This window comes from Ascidiella aspersa, chromosome 3, assembly GCF_963924565.1.
Source record: "Ascidiella aspersa chromosome 3, kaAscAspe10.2, whole genome shotgun sequence".
NCBI lineage: Eukaryota > Metazoa > Chordata > Ascidiacea > Phlebobranchia > Ascidiidae > Ascidiella > Ascidiella aspersa.
In genome coordinates, this window is record NC_139449.1 from 31,277,692 (window position 1) to 31,300,773 (window position 23,082).

The 23,082-nt window shown below is 37.1% G+C and overlaps 1 pseudogene; it reads right to left on the reverse strand.

Moving 5' to 3' along the window:
• Nucleotides 1-12,770: 12,770 nt before the first annotated feature.
• On the reverse strand, nt 12,771-14,625 carry LOC146161600 (uncharacterized; annotated as a pseudogene).
• Between the last annotated feature and the right edge of the window lie 8,457 nt (nt 14,626-23,082).

Sequence of the window (23,082 nt, forward strand, 5' to 3'; positions counted from 1 at the left end):
AAAGCTGGGTGAAAGAGGAACCCTTTGACAAATTTATTACAATGAACAAACAGCAAATCGGTACTTACAGCTGTACTAAAATACTGGAAATGATGCATTCATTTCCACGAAATGAACCAAATGTGACTGGTAATTTTAATGATTTTTGCTGGTTTATAAATATCCTACATCGAACAGATGTTGATGGTATATTCAAAATATTCTGTTAACGTCGTTTAAAACGACTAGAAAAATGACCCGAACAGAACACTTTTTTTAAGCTGCTACAACTACAATTCCAAAAAAACAAAAGCTGCACAATAAACATAAAATAGCGGTACACATCTAGGATGAATCCCAAATTCTAAATCTATGTGTATTCGCGTAATTTTTAAAAGTTTTTGTTTTGCTTTCTTGTAAACAGCTGATTTCTCCCGCTAAAATATCTGTTTATAAACAAATACGCCACTCCTTAAATGGGCAAACGTTAAATAGACGCCATCTTTTGTCAAGAAAATATAATATTGAATTTCTGTTTTCGCAGAATATAGTGTTTTTCAACCGTGGTGCTGTTTCTAATGCTTTAGGGCAGCGGTTCTTAATCTTGGGTAAGTTACCCACATTTCAGGATAGCAGGCAGGTAATCAGCTGAACCAGAATATTTAGAATTATGGTTGTAACAAAGTTGTTTTATTACTTACACTTTTTTGAAGTTTTGAGTCCTTTTAAAACAACCACAAGGATATTTTATCATTTTTACAATTGTTTCGTCATAGTGATAATTAATTTTTGTGGCCAGTTTCCGTAGTTTATTTTTATGTGGCGAAATAGTAAGATTTTTCTTGTATCCGCTAAGCTAACGGCTAGCCTAGCTATTTTTTATAATCAGTTTGCTGTTAGTGTTTATTTTTGAAGGTATTCTTCAGTGTTGTAATGACTTAAGTCAATGACTTGACTTCGGTGCACTTAAGTCACTGTTTTTAAATGACTTGACTTGACTTAAGTCATTTGGACACATGACTTTGGTTAAAATAAAGTGTTTTAATTAAGCAATTATTTATAAAATTGCGTTGTTTAACCCAATCTTTGCACATCAAAGACTTTGCTTGTAATATGCTGCTTTTGTGTTATATTTTACTTGAGTTGCTCATAATAATCAGAGAAGTTTGCCGGTTTTAATAATTAAATTTTTACTATTTTGACAAGGGCTGGACTAGTTGACTTGCTCTAATAATGACTTGACTATTCATTCATTCCTATGAATGAATTGCTGAATATCACTCTTATTTTAGTAACGTAAAAGGGTGAAATACAGGCTGTACAGTCACAGTCGGCTCGGGACTCGACGAAATCGTACATTTGCCAGGAGTCGGGAGAATTTTAACGAACTCCGGAGCCATGCTTATACAACAATGACTTTTAACCGGGGTCCCGCGGAAAACCAGCGTTCCGTGGTAGAACTCATAATTTATTATTTTGAATAATGTTTCATAGAACACCGGTCAAAATCAACTGATTTAACAGAATGGCCGTAAGCTGCTCTTGTTTTATGGAAGCTATCGCCAGTTCAAATGTTCCATCGTAATTTGTCCCATTTGTTGTTGTGTAATTATATTATACAGTAATTGCAATGTAATTGTAATTATGCGGGCATGTTACTGCTAGTACCGCACTAATACAGATCAAATACGAATTTTGTTCTTATCCAAACGAACATAATTATCGCATTTGGAAAAACCGTAAGTGAAAAAGAGTTGTTGTGTTGTCTATGTTAATTCAGTTTTCGTGTCTATTTTGTCATTCCTTTTGCAGAAAATGCGCATAATTTTTCAAAAAATTGATAAATTGTCTAAAGTCAAACCATACTTGCATTGTACCGGTACTTTTATCCTGTTTTTTTTGCCATTAAAATATGGAAGCCCGACTATGAAATACAAGGTAATAAATCGTATTGTACTTGGGATTGCAACACAAAACCTTTTTAGGAAATGTAACAAAATTTTCACAAAAGAAATGTTTAATGCATTGTTGTTATAAGGCATAATGTTTGGAAGTTGTAGTAAGACGTAGTATAGGCTACGAATATTAAAGCCCATAGAAATGAATTACGAGTTTTTCGAAGCGTTCAAAAATCTAACTAATTCTAGATGGGTTTTAAAAATTCTTATAAAATTGTAGTTTTGTTTCGCGTGTAAAATAAATGTGTTAGAGAGCAGGGAGCTTAGGGGCCATGCCCCCCAAAAATTTATAAACATTTTACTCTTAATAATTTGTTTTTTTTAGTATTTATGAGCAGTACCATAACAGTCGATCACAGGCATGCAGCACCTTCAATTGTCCTGTAGGCCTACTGTTACGTCACAAACGATGCAGTTCATATTACGTTTGCTAAACACAAATGTAGTTTTACTATTTTATTTCGTTACTGCTCGAAACGGTTTGCTAACATTGTTATTTGTGTTCGTTACGGCAGTTTTAGTACAATGACAAAAGCTAAACAATAAAGTTCAAACTTTTTGGCCACCCCCAAGATTTTCGGCTGACTACGCCACTGCGAGCGGATGGATTAGTAATTGTATTACGCAAATTTTGGAATGTGAGCAACAAAGTAGGTTTCAACACATTGGTAAAGGCTGGCAGAATCATGCCAGCCTTCTGGTGACAAGCATTTTTGGACTAAATTCTTCAGTTTTTGGTCCCGCCCCGAAACTACAATGATGCGTTTGCCTAAGCCTAAGGAATGTATGAACCTTGGCATGTTTTTTGCACAATTTTTTTGTGACACTAATTCATTAACAAATATATAAGGGCAGTGGTGGGATTCAGCCAGTTCGCACCGGTTCTATAGAACCGTCAAGCGGAATATTAAGAGATCGTAGCTCACGTGTTTTTTTCAAACGTGCAATGGTCAAGGTCGCACATGATTGTCATACATTGTGTTAATTTTTATAGCTGTGGTAATTTTCATTACGTGATTGTTTGTCTACAATTTAATTGTTGCGTCATAAGTACAAGTCATAAGACGACTGCTGCTTTTTAGTGTGCACTGATGGATTTCAGCCAGTTCGCAGTTCGCAGCATTCGTTGGAACCTAACGTTGCATTCTTGTCTTGCAACTACTTTAATTCAAAGTCCATAGGAATTATACAAGTTGTGCAACTCAAATTCATGCGCGCTCAAATGTTTCTCAAATTGCATCAATTTATAATGGGCTCTTATGGGAGCAAAATAGAAAATCGTCGTTTTTAATTTTTTTTTGGCAATTTTGCAAATTGTAACGACCCAATATACAAACGTATATGTATAATACACCGAATTAAGTTAAAATATGTTAGATTTGTGTGTTATATCGCATTAATTTGGTTAGATCAAGATTGCATAGGTATAAAGGCCCGTTTACACTACAGCTGCACTGAGCTGCACTGAGCTGCACTGGGCGTGAAATTGTTTTCATTTCAGCTGCAGTGAGCTGCGCTGGGCGTAAAAATCGCTCCAAACGTAATGTGTTTCTATAGCTGCACTGGGCTTGAGTTTAGCAAAGCGTGAAAATCGCTCCAAAGCGTATTTTTAAGCTAGCTGCAGCTGCTGCACGGGGCTTGAGTTTAGCAAAGCTTGAAACTCTCGTCACAATAGAATTTAAATGCAAATTACGCTTTGCTCAGCTCAGTGCAGCTCTAGTGTAAACGGGCCTTAATGGTATTGGTTATATTGGCGTTCGAACGAAAAAATAGCAACTATAGGTTTAGGCATTTTAGTTAGGTGAGACGCTATTTTTACCCGGATTACAAAGTAGGTAAATGCATATATAATTACAAGTGGGGCGTTGGTCTAGAATCCTACCACAAGAAGCATTATTTGGGTTAGGGTGCGGATTAGAGTTGGGGCTACGGTGGGTCAAGTATTATAATTAAATAAATATTATTTGACCCACCTACTCCCAAACGCTAACTCACACCTTAACCCAAATTTTGTGCGTTAATTGCATAACTGTGGTAGAATTATAGTGTGTGCCTACTCCAGTGTGGCGTGCCAGGCTAATAGCCAATATGTACAGTTTTGGTTATTTACCCGGCTAAGAAATTACTTAAATGAGTCGGAAAATTAATCATGAAAATAATGCAATTATCGGAAAATTAAAATGGCCAATTATTTTTGTAGGTTTCCTATGAATCGATAACAAAATATCTGAATATGTTTAAAATAAAACTTAGCACATTGTCTTACAGCAGATGTACCCCTGTTTTTAACAGAATAGTACAAATATTTAAAATCCTGCTGTTACCGGACTCCCTGCTCTAAGATTTGCAAGATATCTTTACTGCATCAAGAGGATTTTTTAAAGGAAATTATAATTTAACAAAAAAATTGTTCAACATTGTTTTTAAGCTACACTGTAAACATGAAAAGTAAACTTCCTTTATTTAAGTTTTATTTTTGGTTTTATTTACATTCTTGAGAATTCATTTTTAATAAAATTGTGTGTTTATGTGAAATTATAACAAATGTTTGCAATTATTGTGATTTTGTTATATTTATTTCAATTGAAGATTAAAACTTGCCAATATAAAAGCACTTACCAAAGACTGTTAAATAGAAAAAACAATTTTTTTGGTTTATTTTATTATAAATTCTATTCTTTCACAAATAGTAAAAACAATGCACAAAATAAATAACAAAATGCAACACAAACAAACTAAATAAGGGGAAACCAAATGACTACAGAAGTGGTGCGGTATAAAATCAGTTGCAATAGACATTGTTGACAACAAGCATATCGTTTTTACTGCGCTGTAAGCTCTTTTATTGAAAGCGAAATATGGTCAATTATGTGAATGTACAATAAATCTATAAGCGACCTGACAGTATGCACTTTGAAATGCTATGACAGTTTGTTTAGTTTCGATTTAGTGGAGTTCAGATAGCACGGTGGTCATGTCTCACCCTGTTGAAATATACACGTCCATTTCGCTATAACTAAGAGCGAAAACTTGTGATTTCTATAGAGACTTTGCTTTAATTATTATCCGGAAAATATGACTTTTTGTAAAGGAATCGGCTGAAATGCATGACTTTCGTGATAGAACCGGCTGACAAAAAGTTTGAATTCCACCACTGTATAAAGGGCATGTGAAAGTACAACCTGGGGTCTGGGGGTGCACATGTCTGTTTTTCAAACAACTGTTACATAGATAAGCTGTTTTCAGTCAAACTTGTGTGAAAACATGCAGCTCAAAACCAGATTGACAAGAAAAAAGCATTCTTTGGACACATTAGGATAAATTTCCAATTATATAGCTCGAAATAGTGATATAATAAAATTTAATAGAAATTGTCACAGTGCAATATGCCACATAGCATGCATATTATCTTTGGGCTAGATAGATTTGTTTAAAACAAAGACACATAAACCTAGGAAAATCCGGTCAAAGTTGGCGCGAAGTGCGAAAAATTTTTGCATTTGCGTAATTAAAACGACCAAAAGTATACTTTAGGCCTTAGATCAGTGATTCCCAAACTTTTTTCCTCGCGTACCATTTTGAGCTTTTGTACAGTGTTCATGTACCACTTAGTGACATCTGACTGGAATATCTCAAACTATTAACTATTTTAGCATATAAATAAGAAAATGAGCATGAAGGTGTGTTAAAGTTTAACAAACGTCATTTAAGGAAGACATAAAAGCCATAAATTATACAAAACACAGTAAATAGTTTTGATGCGTGGATGTGAGAGCCAGGGCACCTCTGTGTAATAGAGAAAACAGGTAGAACTGAAACTGAACTTCTCGTTTAAACAATCGAGTAAGGTGTCGCAACACGTCAGCACATCAAATTATTTATCGCCTTAATGTTGCGTCACGGAAAGTTTTTGTTTGAATTCGATTGCCGATATCTCTTGCTAGAGTTTGCAACGAATGCCTTGTTACACCAATTTTTATGCGTCAGAGCTGTATGTGATGTGACGTATATCCGTTTAATGTGAGCGCTTTGTTTTGAAATTCGCCTTATTGTCAACAATCCGGTATTTTTAGAATCGAACGCCAGTTACGTCGCAGTGTAGATCGAAGCGCTTTTGTTCAAGCCATATTGGGACAAAAATATTATTTCCGTCTATAAGAGTCGCGAGAAAAAGGTTTAGACCACGCCTTGTTGTCACGTGATTTATTATTGAAAATCGTAAGAATATCTACGTCAATATTTCCTGTGCATATTAGAAATCTTTTCAGGAGCTAAGGCTCCCGAGGCGAAGACCGTCGGAAGGACGGCAGTTGTAAAGACCGTTGGGCGAGCGGCAGGAGCTAAGGCTCCCGAGGCGAAGACCGTCGGAAGGACGGCAGTTGTAAAGACCGTTGGGCGAGCGGCAGGAGCTAAGGCTCCCGAGGCGAAGACCGTCGGAAGGACGGCAGTTGTAAAGACCGTTGGGCGAGCGGCAGGAGCTAAGGCTCCCGAGGCGAAGACCGTCGGAAGGACGGCAGTTGTAAAGACCGTTGGGCGAGCGGCAGGAGCTAAGGCTCCCGAGGCGAAGACCGTCGGAAGGACGGCAGTTGTAAAGACCGTTGGGCGAGCGGCAGGAGCTAAGGCTCCCGAGGCGAAGACCGTCGGAAGGACGGCAGTTGTAAAGACCGTTGGGCGAGCGGCAGGAGCTAAGGCTCCCGAGGCGAAGACCGTCGGAAGGACGGCAGTTGTAAAGACCGTTGGGCGAGCGGCAGGAGCTAAGGCTCCCGAGGCGAAGACCGTCGGAAGGACGGCAGTTGTAAAGACCGTTGGGCGGACGACAGAAGCTAAGTATCCAACTACAAGTCAACTGAAGAAAAAGGTTAGTAGTGTTCGTTTGTTAGGAGGTGCTAAAAAAGCTATCACAATTGCGGATTTAAAAAGGGCCATTAGCTCAATTAACTCGTTTAACCCAAGTTCCACAGCTTGTTGGGAAGCCGTAATTTCATTTTTATTCGGTTCAAAATTTTCAAAAAAAGATATAAAAAAGCAAGTTGCGCGTGTTAGGTATTTGTGGAAAACTAATGCAACACCCGAGGATTATAGTCAATGCTTCCAAGATAAAAGTGTAATGTTGTCTAACGCAGAACCAAATATTACTGAGCTCCAAAACACTGACGATACTGCGCTTGAGGATTCGCCAGTTTCTACTAATCCCAGCGGCAATATAATTGCCAACGAACCCGCGAGGCTTACCATGCAAAAACCGGACGTAAAGTTATCCACCTGCGTCGACGGCGTAAATGATGAGGTCGATTACTGGATGCCCACGAAGCCGCTCAGCAATTCCGCAGATTTTGTCTTAACCCCCCAAGATTGGGATTTAATTTGTAGTTCTGTCCAAGGACGTTATATTAAAAACAAGAACTGGAGCGATATAATCAGAAAATATTTAAAACAATCTAACGGATATTGCTCGTTTGTTTTTAAATGTCATCGTTGGAATAAATCGGATAGATCAAATATCGTTTTTTCCTGTTCCGGTAAATGAATTTATATTAATAAAAACAAATTTTTGAAATAATTTAATTTGGATTTCAAATTGTAAATAAACAAATCATGTTATTTAATGACTCTCATGGTCTGGCCTTCACGAGTTGAGTCAGTCGTTCTTTAGGAAACTAGAGGTAATCATCGATCTGATTCCGGCAAGAGTCTTAAGTACCTTTTGGTAAATGAAGGGAAACAAACAGACCCTATGAATTTTAGATCTCTAACGTGAATATTAGATGGTATTTGGGGCATTTGAAATCGAAAGGCCATATGTCGAATTTGAGCAGTTATGAAATTTTTGATCGCATATTAAAGCAAGGCCCAATTGATATTGACCACAAGCTATGGCTCATTTTGAAGAGTATGTCTTGTAGTTTATTTCGTGAAAAAATTAGCGAGAAAGTTTGAAAATTAGGTGTTAATATAGCTGAATATTAATATTCATAAAAATGAATATTAATATGTTTTTAATATTTTTTTCTAAAAGTGTGATTGCTGGATTGCTGAAGCTATTATAAGGCGTGTGTGAAAATTTCAGATCTCTAACGTGAATATTAGATGGTATTTGGGGCATTTGAAATCGAAAGGCCATATGTCGAATTTGAGCAGGTATGAAATTTTTGATCGCATATTAAAGCAAGGCCCGATTGATATTGACTACAAGCTATGGCTCATTTTGAAGAGTATGTCTTGTAGTTTATTTCGTGAAAAAATTAGCGAGAAAGTTTAAAAATTAGGTGTTAATATAGCTGAATATTAATATTCATAAAAATGAATATTAATATTTTTTCGTTAAAAGTGTGATTGCTGGAAAGATGTAAGCAATATAAGGATTGCGTAGAAATTTCAACTTTGTATCGTCACAACTTTTGGAGATATTGCCCAAAACCAATCCAGCGCGCCAACTTCGCCCAGGTGAAGACAGGCCATTTCAAATCTTGAAGGAGTGTGGTCGATTCATCTTGGCAATTATATAAATGATGACTCATTAATCTGACCCACCCCCTCAAAGGACCAAAAGCTAGTCAGCAAATAATTTCTGGCAGATTATTTCAACGTCAAAATAAACTTAATTACGTATATTTTTTTCGAAAAAAAATTTTACCACCGTCTTGAGAATGGACTATGTTTCTTAGATTTTGAAAAAAAAAATTAATATTCGAAAAAATATTAATATTCAATATTAATATTCGCCATAAAAAATAAATTAAAAATTTCATCCCAGGTTGAAACTCATTTTTTTAAGTAGCGCAGGAGTAAACCTTTCCAATGATTCCTCGCTTGCTATAAATTTGTTGGGGAGTAAGGGTTTAATTCGGCAAAAACCGATATTAATATTCATGACATATCGCGATAATTTTTGAAAGTCTCTAGTACCCTTATTAAAAATCACAATCGAACGAAACTTTCACCCGTTCATTTTCAAAGGTGTAGTTTGCCAAAGAACAAAAAAATTTAAAAAATTTCAAAGTTTTAAAAATTTCATATTAATCTATTAATAGTCCCGATATCGCGATTTTTCACCCAAAAAACATCCGACCACAATAGGCACAAATAACTTTCATCCCACCATAAAACCAACCACATTGCGTAGACATTGATCTCACCTTTACAATGATGCCTCGCTTGCTATAAATTTGTTGGGGAGTAAGGGTTTAATTCGGCAAAAACCGATATTAATATTCATGACATATCGCGATAATTTTTGAAAGTCTCTAGTACCCTTATTAAAAATCACAATCGAACGAAACTTTCACACGTTCATTTTTAGAGGCGTAGTTTGCCAAAGAACAAAAAAATTTTAAAAATTTCAAAGTTTTAAAAATTTCATATTAATCTATTAATAGTCCCGATATCGCGATTTTTCACCCAAAAAACATCCGACCACAATAGGCACAAATAACTTTCATCCCACCATAAAATCAAACACATTGCATAGACATTGATCTCACCTTTCCAATGATGCCTCGCTTGCTATAAATTTGTTGGGGAGTAAGGGTTTAATTCGGCAAAAACCGATATTAATATTCATGACATATCGCGATAATTTTTGAAAGTCTCTAGTACCCTTATTAAAAATCACAATCGAACGAAACTTTCACCCGTTCATTTTCAAAGGTGTAGTTTGCCAAAGAACAAAAAAATTTAAAAAATTTCAAAGTTTTATAAATTTCATATTAATCTATTAATAGTCCCGATATCGCGATTTTTCACCCAAAAAACATCCGACCACAATAGGCACAAATAACTTTCATCCCACCATAAAACCAAACACATTGCATAGACATTGATCTCACCTTTCCAATGATGCCTCGCTTGCTATAAATTTGTTGGGGAGTAAGGGCTTAATTCGGCAAAAACCGATATTAATATTCATGACATATCGCGATAATTTTTGAAAGTCTCTAGTACCCTTATTAAAAATCACAATCGAACGAAACTTTCACACGTTCATTTTTAGAGGCGTAGTTTGCCAAAGAACAAAAAAATTTAAAAAATTTCAAAGTTTTAAAAATTTCATATTAATCTATTAATAGTCCCGATATCGCGATTTTTCACCCAAAAAACATCCGACCACAATAGGCACAAATAACTTTCATCCCACCATAAAATCAAACACATTGCATAGACATTGATCTCACCTTTCCAATGATGCCTCGCTTGCTATAAATTTGTTGGGGAGTAAGGGTTTAATTCGGCAAAAACCGATATTAATATTCATGACATATCGCGATAATTTTTGAAAGTCTCTAGTACCCTTATTAAAAATCACAATCGAACGAAACTTTCACCCGTTCATTTTCAAAGGTGTAGTTTGCCAAAGAACAAAAAAATTTAAAAAATTTCAAAGTTTTATAAATTTCATATTAATCTATTAATAGTCCCGATATCGCGATTTTTCACCCAAAAAACATCCGACCACAATAGGCACAAATAACTTTCATCCCACCATAAAACCAAACACATTGCATAGACATTGATCTCACCTTTACAATGATGCCTCGCTTGCTATAAATTTGTTGGGGAGTAAGGGTTTAATTCGGCAAAAACCGATATTAATATTCATGACATATCGCGATAATTTTTGAAAGTATCTAGTACCCTTATTAAAAATCACAATCGAACGAAACTAGGCGTAGTTTGCCAAAGAACAAAAAAAAATTTTTGGCTTTCAATTTACCTAACAAAGTTATCCAGCTACTACCACACGCAGGATCGAAATCGAACGATTCAATGGCGACTTTTATCGACGTAATTTTGTTATCTCGTGTAACGTCGTTACTCTCATTTTTCAAAACAACGTCTAATTTATCCATGCGAGGAAAACTATCACTGATGTCAAAATCCGAAGCATTGCTGCTGCTGCTGCCACAACTGCCCTCGTACAACACAGCGCCATTTGTACTACAACATTCCACAACGGACAACCGCTCCTGACCCAGCACCTTGTTAAATTCATCACCATGTTTAGCAAAAAAACCCTTAAGCTTACGAACTTCACCTCTAATTTGTTTTTTAGAAAAATTTTTGGCTTTCAATTTACCTAACAAAGTTATCCAGCTACTACCACACGCAGGATCGAAATCGAACGATTCAATGGCGACTTTTATCGACGTAATTTTGTTATCTCGTGTAACGTCGTTACTCTCATTTTTCAAAACAACGTCTAATTTATCCATGCGAGGAAAACTATCACTGATGTCAAAATTCGAAGCATTGCTGCTGCTGCTGCCACAACTGCCCTCGTACAACACAGCGCCATTTGTACTACAACATTCCACAACGGACAACCGCTCCTGACCCAGCACCTTGTTAAATTCATCACCATGTTTAGCAAAAAAACCCTTAAGCTTACGAACTTCACCTCTAATTTGTTTTTTAGAAAAATTTTTGGCTTTCAATTTACCTAACAAAGTTATCCAGCTACTACCACACGCAGGATCGAAATCGAACGATTCAATGGCGACTTTTATCGACGTAATTTTGTTATCTCGTGTAACGTCGTTACTCTCATTTTTCAAAACAACGTCTAATTTATCCATGCGAGGAAAACTATCACTGATGTCAAAATCCGAAGCATTGCTGCTGCTGCTGCCACAACTGCCCTCGTACAACACAGCGCCATTTGTACTACAACATTCCACAACGGACAACCGCTCCTGACCCAGCACCTTCATTTGACAAAAACACTACTGGATTCCACTTATTTGAAAATAGATTTCAGCAACAGTTCCTGCCTGATTAAACCATGCTTTATATAATGTATACTCATCACGATCTTAAAACTGAAATGAAATGACCATGAAATTGAACTTATAAAAAGCTGTGGTCCATAAGAACTTTTTCGCTTCATACCGACAGTGCTAAAATTGGTGCGAAGTGATAACACATCCTTTAGCTTTTAGAAGAACAATAGTATCTTGCAGAGACAGAAAAAAACTCGCAGAAGGACATTGAGGGCTAACAATTGATTAAACAAAGGAATTTTTTAGCACTACGCGCTTGAATCAAAACAAAGGCAACGCGATATGTCATAGAAACTTTGGAAAATTTTTGGGATATGTCATGAATATTAATATCGGTTTTTGCCGAATTAAACCCTTACTCCCCAACAAATTTATAGCAAGCGAGGCATCATTGGAAAGGTTTACTCCTGCGCTACTTAAAAAAATGAGTTTCAACCTGGGATGAAATTTTTAATTTATTTTTTATAGCGAATATTAATATTGAATATTAATATTTTTTCGAATATTAATTTTTTTTTTCAAAATCTAAGAAACATAGTCGATTCTCAAGACGGTGGTAAAATTTTTTTTCGAAAAAAATATACGTAATTAAGTTATTTTTAACAAAATTTAGTTAAAAAAAAACACAGTAGTTCAATATGATGGAAATATCAATATACAAACGACAGTACTACACTGCTGCTATCAGTTCATTATTATTATATACATATGAAACCAGCTAACAATTTTAGCGTTGTATTATGTTAAGCAAGATAAGTGTTACGCCATTAACGTGCGAAACCAAAGGTAACTAAAACGAGATTACAAATTACAGTTTGGGAACCTCTGCTTTAGACCTTAGATGGAGAGGCATAGTCTGGTACATCCTTAATATGCTGAATTCTAGTGTGTAACAACATATTTCCGCATTTGAAAAATAGATTTGAATAAATATGTGTGGCAACAACCACAAGGTATTTGTAAAATGAAGAAAAAAGAAAATGAAAAACAGAATTTACTAAAAAAAAAAAAATTATTTTTTTACACTAATTTCTTCGGTTTTCTGGCTAATTCTTCGGCCACATAGTCGCCAGCATTCTGTCATACTGGTTGAGACACAGTGATATTACAGGAACAACATTTATAACGTTACCTTTCAGTGAAAACTTTTGACTAGATTTGTAGAAATGTTTTTTACAATCATCACATTTATATTTGTTTCACTTTTTAAAGGATGTCCGTCCAGAATCCCTAATTGCCAGAAAATTGTACACAGTAAACACATTTATAGGATTTTTCAATAAAGCGCTAAAAATACGCACAACATTTTAAAAAATGGTGGGTGTATTTTAGGGTTTCTTCCTATTGTGCAATTTTTTGTGAGTGTATAGGGTACTAGAACGATTAAAACACTTTCCACAATCATCACATTTAAAGGGTTTTTCTCCAGTGTGAACTCTTTTGTGTTTTACCAAGTCACTAGAACGGCCGAAACATTTTCCACAATCATCACATTTGAAAGGTTTTACTCCAGTGTGAACTCTTTTGTGTATAAACAATTGATTAGATTGCCTGAAACATTTTCCACAATCATCACATTTAAAGGGTTTTTCTCCAGTGTGAATTCTTTTGTGTTTATACAAAGTACCAGACTCACTAAAACATTTTTCACAATCATCACATTTAAAAGGTTTTTCTCCAGTGTGAACTCTTTTGTGTTTTAACAAGTCACTAGAGCGGCCGAAACATTTTCCACAATCATCACATTTGAAAGGTTTTACTCCAGTGTGAACTCTTTTGTGTATAAACAATTGATTAGATTGACTGAAACACTTTCCACAATCATCACATTTAAAAGGTTTTTCTCCGGTGTGAATTCTTTTATGTACATTCAAATTACCATGACTGTTGAAACATTTTCCACAATCATCACATTTGAAGGGTTTTTCTCCAGTGTGACTTCTTTTGTGAATTTTCAAAGTATCAGATCGATTGAAACATTTTCCGCAATCAGCACATTTGTAAGGTTTTTCCCCAGTGTGAACCCTTTTGTTTTTAAACAAGTCATTAGATTGAATGAAACATTTTCCGCAATCATCACATTTAAAAGGTTTTTCTCCAGTGTGAACTCTTTTATGTCTGAACAAATTACTATGACTGTTGAAACATTTTCCACAATCATCACATTTAAAAGGTTTTTGTCCAGTGTGAATTCTTTTGTGTGCATACAAAACACTAGATTGCCCGAAACATTTTCCACAATCATCACACTTAAAAGGTTTTTCTCCAGTATGAATTATTTTGTGTCTATACAAAACACTAGATTGGCTGAAACATTTTCCACAATATTTGCATTTAAAAGGTTTTTCTCGAGTGTGAATTCTTTTATGTACAAACAAATTACTAGATCGTTTGAAACATTTTCCACAATCATCACATTTAAAAGGATTTTCTCCAGCGTGAACTCTTTTGTGTATACACAACAGTCTAGAGCTGCAAAATTGTTTTCCACAATCATCACATTTAAATGATTTCTCTTTAATGTGAATTTGTTCAATGATGTTATTATCACCATGTTCATCTAAAGTTAAACATTTGTTGCAGTCTTTATTTTTTGGTGGATTTATGAGGTTAACAGGGGGTGTACTTTCCCTTTCATGTTTTTCCTTCTTAATGTTACAACTTTGTTCTTGAAATATGTTGTCTAGCATTACTTTATAAGGGTCCTTGTCAGTAAACAAATCACTTTGCTTCAACAAATATTGTCTTTCCATAAAATCAAGAAAGTCATTTGCAGAGTGAATCTGATAAAACTCAAGCCAGCCTGGAATGTAAACTTGTGAATCATCATCTGAAGAAACATCATCATTTTGGTTTGTCCACTGCCATTGCAAATCAGACATACTTTTACTTTGTTTATATATTTAGCTATAATTATGGCTGAAAAACAAACAGAACTATGAACACTGAAACTGAAACAGTATGTTGTTAGAAAATAACACGATTTGATAAAAGCTGGTATCATCTTCAGTTAATGTGACTGAGAAGCAATTCAAGCATTACTTATAAGCGATGGCAGGGTTGACCCTAAGCAAAAATTTAAACTCGCCAATCAATCGGTACTCGCCCGGACGAAATAACACTCGCCAAATTTGTTCTGGAAATTTTCGTCCTAGCGCGGTTATTTCTGGGGTTATCGTTATTCTGTTTTGTGGTTTTCATACGTAAACAGTAGTTTTTGTAAAATTCTGGTTGTTTATTTCCAAGCACGGATAACAAATTAATGACCCATAAAGCAGTTTACGCTTAAGACAATGTTTTAGCAAAATATTTTTAACAATCTTTAGTAAAAAAAATAACACTGGCAATTTGGTAGCCACGGTCTGAGTGTTTTTCATTTTTCTAAAAATCCTTGCGTTCTGTTTTTTTCGTATTATGGTTTTTCTGTGCTAGTAATATGTAAGGCGGCAGAAAATTTGTATCTGTGTAATTAGGGCTGCCTGTAAAAATTAGGAAATTTGCCCAGCACACCCGAACTCAATTAAGGCACCCGTCTTTACAAAATGAACCAAATGTGACCGCTGATTTTAACAATTTTTGCTGGTTCATAAATATCATACATTGGCCAAATGTTGATGGTTAATACTTTGTTAATGGCGACAAGAAAAAAATGAACAAATTTAAAACATGCGGCTGAAAGTCAATAGACAGCTTGATACAGCCGGACAAGCTGAGTTTAACCCCATCACCCAGTTTGCATTTTATGGCACTTCGCATAGAGATCTCGGGTTTGGCGCCCAGATTGGAAACTTTGGATATTGCGCGGGGGAGATGTTTTGCAGCTGAAAAAATGCGCGGCTGAAAATAAAATTTCGACTTAAACTTGCGCGGCTGAAAATAAACCACCAGGCTACCGAACGTTGTAAGTTGCGACATTATAATAAACTTACAGGTTTACAGCGTTCATGGAATACTTGAAGCACTGAGCAATTTTTGGTTGGTGTGCGGGCACAGCTAAATATTTAAAAAGTTTGATAGTGTAGCATTTAATATGCAATATTACTCGATATTGCCTAATTTGACGTCACTAAACACGTGACCGTTGTGCACTGATGCGTGACCAAAACGCCGAACTGTGCGTTTTGAGCGTTTCGCAGGGGATTCTATATGATGCATTATAATTATATACGTCTTATAGACTAGCGCTTAAAAATGTTATGCAACTTCAGTATGCGGCCCGCCAAGTTTTTTTTGTGCTTGTTGTGGCCCTTGTACCATTTTAGTTGTGCAGGCCTGATTTAAGGTGACACATTTTCGGTCATACACGAGTGGTGAGTGAATAAATGTGACGTCAGTATTACAGGAGCCATACTAACGTTTCTATTATGTTAATATACTTCTCGTAAATAGTAAAGTTTGTTAAAGCCCGTATTTATATTTTAGTAGTATTACTCATTTTTAGGTAATTTAGTTCCATACAGAAGTTTGCGCGGCTGAAGTTTTGCGCGTTTGCTTGAGTCAGATTTGCGCAGCTGAACACATTTTCTATAAAATGCGCGGCTGTGACCGCGGCTGAAGGTGCTGTTGCGCGGGGGATTTATCCCAAGTTACCCTCTCTTTTGAATGTGTGCAAGTTACCCTCTCTTTTGAATGACATTGGTCTCTAAGGGTAGCCATTCACCGTTTTCCAACGAAATAGCTTTTTCGAAGACTAATTAGAGCAAAATACGCGAATTAGTGACGGCTTACCAAGTTTATCGAAGGACAATATTATTTCCTTATTGCAGAATGAGCTGAAAATTGCAGAAATGCAAGTCTAAACACCTCTCTTTCGAATGACATTGGTCTCTAAGGGTAGCCATTCACCGTTTTCCAACGAAATAGCTTTTTCGAAGACTAATTAGAGCAAAATACGCGAATTAGCGACGGCTTACCAAGTTTAGCGAAGGACAATATTATTTCCTTATTGCAGAATGAGCTGAAAATTGCAAAAAAGCAAGTCTAAACACCTCTCTTTTGAATGACATTGGTCTCTAAGGGTACCCATTCACCGTTTTCCAACGAAATAGCTTTTTCGAAGACTAATTAGGGCAAAATACGCGAATTAGCGACGGCTTACCAAGTTTAGCGAAGGACAATATTATTTCCTTATTGCAGAATGAGCTGAAAATTGCAGAAATGCAAGTCTAAACACCTCTCTTTTGAATGACATTGGTCTCTAAGGGTAGCCATTCACCGTTTTCCAACGAAATAGCTTTTTCGAAGACTAATTAGAGCAAAATACGCGAATTAGTGACGGCTTACCAAGTTTAGCGAAGGACAATATTATTTCCTTATTGAAGAATGAACTGAAAATTGCAGAAATGCAACTCTAAACATCTCTTATTTCAATGACATTGGTCTCTAAGGGTACCCATTCACCGTTTTCAAACGAAGTAACTTTTTCGAAGACTAATTATGGCGAAATACGCGACGAGAGGCAGGCTAGAGTTATATACGCTGTAGTCGTGCCTTTTTCTTTCGCTTTCGCAAAGTCAAAAACCATTGAACGATTTTGCCATGATTTGAGGCCTGTCGCAATTATGATGTCACAACTATGAACCTTTCTTCGTTAAGCTGAACCGGCCGCATACCCGCATAGCACATGTGTCGACGTCGTTTACTCGTGTAGGCTATCTTGTAAAGTATTCGATTTTTTCGTACCAAATTGTACTAAAATGGAGAAAGATTTAGTATCTAAGGTGATACATGGTTCAAAACTAAACTTCCAATCTTAACGTGACGAAATTAGTGAATCACCCTCTAGGAACCTTACCGCACGTCACTGGATCACCAACTCCCCTAATAATTTCAACCGTAACCCATTTCAACCTTAACGGCGCCGGTCAAACTAGGCTTCCATACGTCGACACCGAACGGCCGATGACGCACCCATGGTCCCCGATTGTCCCACACCCCTTCAGTTACAGGCGTTATTTTGGCCATTCAGGCCTTATTCCGTTGCATTTAGATATTATTGCGTAATTGACTTTATTATGTCGTTGGTCTTAGTACTTTGGTTTTATAGATTTTGTTTAAGGTATTATTTCCTTTTACGTCTTGCTGTGTGTTCCTGATTGGAACCGATATAATTTAATGTTTTACGACCGATGGTTGCGCCTAATTTTACATAAACGAGTGGCTAGTTTGGATAAAGGCCTGTTTCAGCGGCGACACATTTATAGTACATGTAGCCTGGTATTGCGGTTTCGACGTATTTTCGGGCGAACATTTACTTCGCGTTTCGCAATAACCTTCGCCTAGTAATTAAGTGTTAATCAAGCGTTACTGGGCGAGCGACTAATGTGTAATGCCAGGTGCGGAAATCGCAATTTCCCTAACTGCGGTAAGTTGCAAGCAGCGCTGCGGAATTGGTTGAAAATAACCCGAGTCCGACTCCCGAGTACAGCCCGGACTCTGCAACCTGTATTTCAATTTTTCTACGTAACTAAACAAATTTACGTAACTAAAATAACGTGGATATTTAGCAATCCGCTTATTGGGGTGTCGTATAATTCATTCACTTATAATACATGGTTTAAAAGTATTTCCACCATATAATATTCCACTAAAGCGGATGTTGCTTTATTACGTATAGTTGCGACATGGTTAAGTCAGGTAAAAAGGGATAGCTCAGCACAAACACGCGTTTATAAATGAACAATGGCAAAATAGGAAAAAGGCGATCTGCACGCTTCGATGAACGTGGATGTACATCGGTAGGTTCGCTACACCACCACAATTTCCATTTGGTGGCCGTATCAGTTTTAAAATTCGGTACTGCGCATGCGCGCATGTCGGATACGGGACTCGGGTAGTTTTACGTGGTCTTCCTCGAGTCCTAAGTCCGACTCCGTCAAAACAAACAGACTCCTCGAGTCCCGAGTCCGAGTCCGACTCCGCAGCCCTCGTTGCAAGTAACATTCCCTTGTAGAACGTGCTGGCCTTGGACAAAATGCGCTACACGGTTACATAAGGTCAACTTTAGGCCAATACTCAGCGAGGTTGTGCACACCGTGATCGTCAAGTATTGGTTACGGCAATGGTAACGTTGTATATTATTTTGACTACATTATTCGACTGCATAACATATTAAGTTAGTCAAAAAATGTAGAACTGACACACAACATGGTTTTAGAAAACAGGACCTAATTGCGAGTCGAAAAGAGTCCATTGTGTACTGTTGTACTCACTAAATTGGCAAAATATTAGGTTGAGCATATAATGTCAAGGTGAAGGCTTTTAGTGTGTAACAATTTGCAATTCGTGAATTTTAGCATTACAAACTTGCTTTTTTGTTCAAATCTATAGTTGACAAAAATACTTTCACATTTGATTGGGAACACAATAAGACTTATAAAGCAACAATATCTAACGTGGAATTTTATGTTATACCGTAGCTTTAATACCAACGACATTATAACGCCAAACACATAGGCTAGTTATATCCACGACACATTAAAATAATCGTCTTAAAAAGACCTAAACATTTTGGAAAAAGTCGAAATTTAGTCGGAAAAGTACCTGGGCCTAATGAACCTTTACAAACCGCACGGAGAGGGTGTGGGATGACCGGGGACCACTGGTCTGGGGTTGGCCGTTTTGGTATCGACCTTTGGGGGCCTTAGTTTGAACGGCTACTGCATTGCCTTTAGAGGCAGGGGTAGGAATCTCCGCAAAAAACGGGTAGTGCAGGTGGTGATTCAATAATGAATTAACATAAAGGATTTTCAGCCATTTTTTGGCAAATCCAAGAGCCTGCACAGCTCAGTTGAGTATAGCGACGGTCCCGGCTTGACCGGAGGTCGTGAGTTCGAACCTCACTGCAGGCTAGTTGTTTTTCTAGTCTGCCCTACTACCACCTTCGATCAACACCTTGGGTTAAGAGTCTCCGATGTCTTTCGGTGTGCTAATTATACGTAATCCGTAATCGTTGGTCAGAAAGCAGCCTCAGAAGGACTAGAACTCAGTTGTAAACACACATATGTGTGTGCACTGTGCATGTTCATTGAGCATAGTAATGACGTGTTTTATAATCGAATCGGATCGCGAAACTTTCTTTAAGAATGTCCTGTATCGGATTTAGTATTCAGGGGGAAGTACCGGGTAAGGTTTGAATTTGGGATATTGCTTTGGTGGATCAGGGATGTTTGGAGGTTGGGTAAACGCTTTTAGACCATATTCTGGCTGTTTATGTCTTGCACTGACAGATTAAGTAGGCGTTATTCCGATTTACACCTTATTCGACCTCAATGTTTGAGGTCCCCCAAGCGCATAAAAGCTTCCTGTTCCCATAGAGCAGGGGTTCTATTAAAAGCCAACCGACTAAAAACAATTTGACCCTTAAAAGTAGTCAATGTATCCCCAAGGTATCCATGAACCCCAATTAAAGAACCTTTGCCATTTAGAGAAGGCTGTGGATTCTAGAACTGTCACAAAATTCCTCGTATTTAATTCGGCCTGGCAAGTCTGCTTTGACAGAAATCAGACTACTTTAAGCGGTTGTATTTTTCCTGGTCTCCCTGCGCGGCCAGGCCAGTCTCAGAAAAAATTATAATAAAATCTACGGGTTTTTGCAGAATTTTTCTTTGCTTTGACTTTCTGAGACTATCCTGGCCGCGCAGGGAGACCAGAAAAACACAACCGCTTAAAGTAGTCTGATTTCTGTCAAAGCAGACTTGCCAGGCCGATCACGGTGTACACAACCTGGCTGAATATTGGCCAAAAGTTGACCTTATGTAACCGTGTAGCGCATTTTGTCCAAGGCCAGCACGTTCTACAAGGGAATGTTACTTGCAACCAGGGCTGCGGAGTCGGACTCGGGACTCGGGGAGTCGGTTTGTTTTGCCGGAGTCAGACTCGAGACTCGAGTAAGACTACGTAAAACTACCCGAGTCCGACATGCGCACAGAAGGACTTACTCAATTAAAACTTGATACTGCAAGTGGTAGTGAGTTTCTTTCAAATCATAACCGAATATACTTAATTACTGTTCCCTCTAATCCAAGGTGTGCAACTGCGCAATTGCGCAGCAACACCAGGCAAATTGCGCAGTGAAATTTGCCTTTGCGCACTTAGATCGTTTTCAAATTAAAACTTAAATATCTTCCCTTTTTTGCTACAACAGAGCATTTCGCATTTGTCATTTTTTCGTTGATGTTGGTAGCTAAAAGCAAGTAAAAAAATCAAATCCGCATTGACGATTGTGACGTAATATATCGCTTTGTCTAATCGGCTGCTGTGTGTGTTTACTGTTTTTTATTCCACGTAAAATTAAACGTCTACTCAGGAAATCAAAGAAAAACTAAGTTTAGAATAGTGCCGAACACAGCAGTGGAGTGTTTGACAATAATTCGGGATTATGAAACCGATTGCACATCACTTAAAATTTTTAACCCAATAAAAACTTGCAGTTTTTACACGATTTCTGTGCTGATACAGTCGTTGGGTCAGTGATGGCCCTCAAAGCCCTCACAAGTTGACAAAATCATCTTGATAAATGCAAATGAGCGAATAGTGGGTGATTCTTGATTGTGCGATAAACATCCTATTTTTGAAAAATATACCTTTTGTCAATTTAACCCAAACATTCGTATATTTTTTCAAGCAACCGCTTTGTTGCCATATCCTTGAACATATTACTCGAATTTCAGTTCCACGTGCAAGTTTATTGAAAATAATTGTTTCATGACGTAACACTTTGTGACGTCATCTTTAAAATTTTGACGCCTCGCCCCAATACAAAAAAAATGATCTGTCGCGGGCCCCTGCCAGCGCTGCCTGAAAATACTCTGGCTCATTACAAAAAACATTTGCGCAGTAGAAATTTTTTTTAGAGTGAACACTGGTTGTGCAAGCACTCTTTTCAACCCTCCAAATATTGATGAATTGATCGATGGAGTTCAGCAGCAAAATTCTCTCTAATGCACGGTTAATTAAATACTCTGTCTTATAACATGCCCTGCTTCTGTTTGTGCTAACTAAACCTATTTCATACCTTTTTTTATCATGAAAATTTACTGAGCCACAGAATTTTTGTAAAACAAAAATGAGATACGAAAGAAAAAAATGTTGAGAACCACTGCACTAGACCATCTGTGAGATGTTATAGCTGGATAAAGGGATATTTGAAACCATTATACAATACTTGTCTCGGCAGTTACAACTATTTGACTGACAAAGAAAGACCTCCCAGACCGAGAATTGAATCCGGGCCGCCAAAATGTTGCTTAAGCCACCAGAACAAGTTAATCTGAATCTGTCTGTCGCGCCAGAAAGTCTACTCTACCACAGTTGAAAAAGTATCAACAAACACAATAAAATTTTAGTTGGTTTATTAAAACCAAAAATGTATCACTTTAAAAGCGACAAAATGAATCATAATAGAGGGGTGGCCAACCTTTCAGAATGCAAGGACCTGTTTTTTAATCTGAACTACACCACGCAAAAACAGAAAAGAGTTGCAATTGAGATTCAATTAAACTATTCAAGTAAATATTTCTGAAAACGTATGCTAGGGCCTTGTATGCCAGGGACTTTGTCAAACTTGACAAAAACAAACAGATGGGAAAGGCGCACACATATCACAGTTCGCCCCAAAACATTTGACCAGCGAAGTAAGTTTAAACAACTATAAACATATTGCAGCAATCGACAAAACGCGAATAAACCTAATCATGCGGCTGAAATACCCTCAAAATATACAACGTATTATAGATGTGCGAAAACAAAATTAATTGAATCCAAAAGATGTCAAATAATAACAATTTTTCATGTTTTTGTCTGGTTCGCTCCACAAACAGGGAAATATTAGTCAGGGACGCCGGAGCGATTTCAGGGCAAGGGGGGCGCCTTTTTTGGCAAGGGCAGCATAAACCGCAGGCGAGAGTAGCTCGCCGAAATATTGGGGGGACCGGGAGTACTCCCCCGGAAAAAAATTTGCAGCCACGCCCTCTAGATTGGCTTAAAATGGTGCCAAAAATGTTTTAACAAATGTCAACCATGTCATTTTACGATTTTTTTGCATTTTTCCGTAGCTCAAGCCCTACTCCTGGCTGCCCTGTGGACTAGTAAAAGTTACTTGAATTTTCGAATTTTCCATTTTTAAGTAAAACAAGATATCAAGCGAATCCGTTGTAATTTACCCTAAATTCTACTTTTAAACAATAGAAAACAATAGAAAATTAAAGAAACTTTAAGAAATGCGTGTACAACACTGTTATATAATTTCCGTCGCAAATATTTAACGTTGTGAAAGCAATATATCATTTTTTATGAAAAGGGCAGTTTTCCCCCCCTTGCCCTCCTTAGCAAGGGGCAGGAGGGGCACTTGCCCCCCCCCCCCCGCGTCC